This window comes from Etheostoma cragini, chromosome 3 (genome assembly GCF_013103735.1).
Source record: "Etheostoma cragini isolate CJK2018 chromosome 3, CSU_Ecrag_1.0, whole genome shotgun sequence".
Taxonomy (NCBI): Eukaryota; Metazoa; Chordata; class Actinopteri; order Perciformes; family Percidae; genus Etheostoma; species Etheostoma cragini.
Window position 1 is genome coordinate 6,560,160 of NC_048409.1, and position 4,859 is coordinate 6,565,018.

The window sequence follows — 4,859 nt, forward strand, 5'->3', positions numbered from 1 at the left end:
GATTTTTGGAAAAAGGCTGCAATGAAACAAAGAGTGAAAAATTTAAAGGGGTCTGAATACTTTCCGTAACCACTGTATGTGGGTGTCTTGGGGCTGACTACAACTTTTGTTGTTACCATGGCCACTGGTGTCTATCTTCAGCTCGAGTTGCGACGAGGAGTGGTTGGAGGGATGTGCGATACACCTTCCTTCATTACAGCACCATCGGAGGGGTGGATGACTTTGAAGATACAGTACACTCATGAGTCATGGCGTATGTGAATACTAATGTAAAAATACAGAAGCACATTCTGTCTTTTTATTATTCTACATGAAAAATTCCTTATTTCTTGTCATAATACCAGCTGATATTTTACAGTGATTTAAAGAAGTGAGAAGATAAAACTTTTTTGTAAGATTCTGTATTTTTTAAAATACTTAGCTGTTTTATACAAACGCTTTTCGTTGGAGAGTCGGGGTTGACTTTGGGAATTTTCAGACCCTTTTGTCTCTTTGGACATTTGGATAATTTCTTTGTACTTGTGGTTTGAGCCTCACATATTCTGTCTGTATTATTTCCTCTTAAAAGTATTTATTTTAAGGAGCCATCAGGAGTTTGAACAGATGGCAAAAATGTTATGATTGAAGAGTGCTTGTCAATTTCTTAATTGAAATAAAATACCATATATTATAGTTGTTTTACCTATTTGTGTTTCATTCAGTGGAGAATTTGAAAGCAGTGGAACCATATTTGTAAATCTGACTTCAGGAAAGAATCCTAAGAAAAGGCAAAACAATATGTCTTACACGCCGGCTAAACCTTAAGGGGTAAAATAATGTGCTTTTAATTATTAACGCAAGAACAATATGGGACAGTAACATAATACCTCACTGATGTGGGTATTTAATGGGCACTCCAATTGTAAGCGTGTTAAAAACTGGTCAAAATCAAGCGGAATCAGCACAGGCTTAGAAGTCTTGACTTTTAGTTCCTACTGTATGAGTCAAGCCCAAAAAATCATGGGTTTTCAATTTCAATTTCATCACTTATTCAGTGATCTAGGTTAGAGGTTAAAGCAGTTTCTGTCCTGCTTTGCTGCTTGAGATGGAGAAAAGCGAAGGAGCAGAGGAAAGGGGGCAGAGGAAGTGAGGCAGACACCAGCCCTGCTTTGATGCAATGCCAGGAGTTTGCATTAGCTTGCAGTTTGGATGATGTTCAGTGTAGCAGGATTTAGGGAAGAGGAAAATGAGCTTTTACCGTCAAAGTCCCTGAGAGGTCCCTCAGGAGGACAGTCCTGTTTTCCACTTACTGTACAATAGCTGGCCAAAGTCTTCCTAAAACATATAGTCTCTCTCTGTCTACTTTTTTTTCAGCTTCAAAATGAAAACAACATCTGTTTTAGGAATACAGCATGGCTTTTCTTTGCTTTGTAGGTTACAATTTTTTCCTTTTTAAGGATATTGCCAATATCCTTGAAGAAAACTGAACTTGTTTTTCATTCAGGATGGCTGTTTTTAAGTTTCCACTCAGTGAGAGCGATCATTCAGTTCTGGGAGGGGTCCTCTAGTCGGGACAGTCCACTCTGTCTCTCCTCAGACCAATACAGAGAGTGAATAGATGAAGTCGAAGAGTACAGGACTGAAAGGCCAGCCTACATTTTCCTGGCATGGGGTGTACAACAAACAGCCCTGTGCTGATTCAGGGCGATGCAGAATGAAAATAGTAACAGCTAATTACACGTTAGCAAGCTCCACGTTTCCCATGCAATGCATAGTCACGTGCAGCTCAATGTACAGTGCTGCCCTTTGCTCTCTTTCAAACGACCCACCGCTCGCTTTGGTAAATGATTTGCAGATACAGTCATGTTCTGATACACACTGTGCACACATCAAGGCCGTTCCTGCTTGGTGAGCTCAGCTAATCTTTGATCAATGTATGTTGAAAGTCAGATGCCAGCTTGGTTAGAGGAGGAGGAGGAGGAGGAGGAGGAGGAGGAGGTGGTGGTGAAGGCGGGGAAAGGCCCAACCCATGAGGCTTTCCTTGCCCATAAAAAACAACACATCAAAGAGTTGCTGTGGTTAACAAAGTGGTGCCATGCTGTCGTCCCTCATGTTGAACTTTAACAGCTCTGCAACACAGTGCAGGAACTGAACCAGGGGTGTTGTGGTGTATGGGGGTATGAGTTGGTGAATCAGTGTTCTGCAAAAGTGGAAAAAAAACAACCTTCAGGAGTTGGAAACATTTGAGCTGCACAGCAGGAGTTCACTCACTAGTCGGACGATTCATCCGACAAGAAGACTCAATCAATTTCAATTCAATTTATAGTATTAATTCAGAGTCATCTCAAGACATTTTACAGATAGAGTAGGTCTAGACCATACTCTATGATTTACAAATACCCAACAATTCCAGTAATTCCAGTCTTGAACAATAGTTAACAATAACTTACATCCACTGAGGCAGACAAAAAAGCTAGTACTGTGAGTGAACCTTGAGTTAAGACTATTTTGTCAAGCTTATTGGTGTTTTGTTACGGGTGAAGTCTCTGAAGAATTCTGTGGTCATATTTCAGTATAAATACTTTGTATATTTAGGGCACCGATGACATTTCTACTCTGTAGGCCTACTTACTGATATGAAGAGGGGGAAAAGCACAGGGATTTCTGGGCTAACACGTTTCCATTGAGGAGCTATCTAGAAATAAATTAAACTTCAGTTAGTACTTTTTAATTTAACCTCTCCGACAGCACGGTTCCTCAACCGGTACCTGTTTTTCCACAACGTGTTTTCATTCATGAATTGCAAGCATTAAATCGTCACCAACACGGTCATGCAGCACATCATTAGAAAGCTTAAAGTCTTGTGATTCCATCAAGCCCCCACAAAGCATAGGGTTACTTACAGTGGTTATAATCACGTTATGAAGTTAAGAAACACTGCACCGTTTCTGTCTGAATCGAGCGTGCATCCCTACCTTTGTCCTTGTGTCTTTATCCAAAGCGATGAAAGATAGTCATAAACGTTGATTTCCTAAATCGCAAACACTCCAAGGAATTAGAATAACCAAGCCTTGTAATCCATAATTATCTGGTCCCCTCACAATCTTGTAGTTTCTGGCCAAGTTTCGACGTTCAGAAATCTAGATAGTGCATCATTTCTCGGTTTTTATCGTGTGTAAGTTTTTCCCTGTGCGGGCAAGAAATCAAGTCGACACACCATTAGAATTTGTGGCTTCTGCAGATTGCAATGAACCTTGTTCACAGCCAATAGCATCAGCCTATCAAGAGATACCCTCAAGCTAAGCCAATGATATCGCACAGTCCCCATTGGGCCCACGTGGGAAAGATTGACAGTAGATCCAACCACTTATAAAAAGAGGTCATAAAACTGGCATCCCTGTGTAGCCAATACGAAGACGAGTTGAATGGTAAAAACCTTACCCTGTGATGCCTCCAGCTGTCTCAAAGCAAAAATAAGTCCTTCTTATGGCATTTCAACATTTCATAAAATTATGATTGCTTATTTCTATAAATCTATGTATGTACTTCTTTTAGGTATATGTGAGAGTGATGTGGATGTGTTTTTGTATTTCAGAAGTTTTGTATTTAGCACTTTTTTGGCTTTTTTAGAAATAAGAAATAAGACAAACGCACAGACATATCTGTAGAAATACATTCATATAAAAACCATTTTATAAGTCATTTTTTCTGGATTTTTTCTGTTCTAAGTTGAGACATGTGGCTAGGGTACTATTTTAGTATATAGCACCTGTAATATGCTTACAGTAGTGCTTTTTATTAATTTTTCAGATGATTTACTTGGACGGAAATAGAAATTCTGTGTTCTAACCTCTGTAGCTCTGTGTCAGTAAGACCTAGTGTCACACTGCCACTAGAAACAACAAGTTGAGAGTGATAACTTCCCAATGAACTCAGGGTCATCCCAGAGGGCCAAAGCATGTGGAAACTGCAGCACTTTTTTAAGGGTACATATTTAGGCAAGAAAATCATATATTTTCAAGTGTCTCTGAAGAGGTTTAACCAGTACATGTAAAAAAGAATTACAGAGTCAGCTCTAGATGCTTCAAATATAATTTACCTCTCTATATAAATATAACAACCTCTGCTGTGAAAGAGCAGATGTGGGAAAAGTTTGGAGAAGACATGGAGAAAGACTTTTGGTCGGCACCATGGGACTTCTGAAAAAACGTTCCTCACCTCAGGAGGGGGAAGCGGGGAGACATCCAAGCTGTGAACAGTAAGGAAGGGATGCTGTTGACCTCAGCTGAGGAGGTAATAGGGCGGTGGAAGGAGAACTTTGGGGAACTCCTAAATCCAGCTAATATGCCCTCTATGGTAGAGTCAGAGATGGAGGATGATGGGGGATTGTCGTAAATTTCCCTGGTGGAAATCGCTGTGGTAGTTAAACAACTCCACAGTGGCAAAGCCCCAGGGATTGATGCGATCCATCCAGAAATGCTGAAGGCTCTGGGTGTGGAAGGGCCGTCTTGATTGACACGCCTCTTCAACATTGCGTGGAAGTCTGGAACCTAAGGAGTGGTAGACCAGGTGGTGGTTCCCCTTTTCAAAAAGGGGGACCAGAGGGTGTGTGCCAAATACAGGGGTATCACACTTATCAGCCTTCATGGTAAAGTCTACCAAGGTTCGACTATCGACCAAAACCTCCTTTCCAGCACCTTGGGATGAGGATCAGCACCTCTACATCTGAGGTCATGGTTCTCAGCAGGAAACAGATGGAGTGCATTCGTCAGGTAGGGAATGAGTCCTTATCCCAAATGAAGGAGTTTAACCTTCCTCTGGTGTTAGCTTTCTGCTGCCATCTGAAGTGTTAGCGGGTCATTTTGGACCCGTGTATTAAA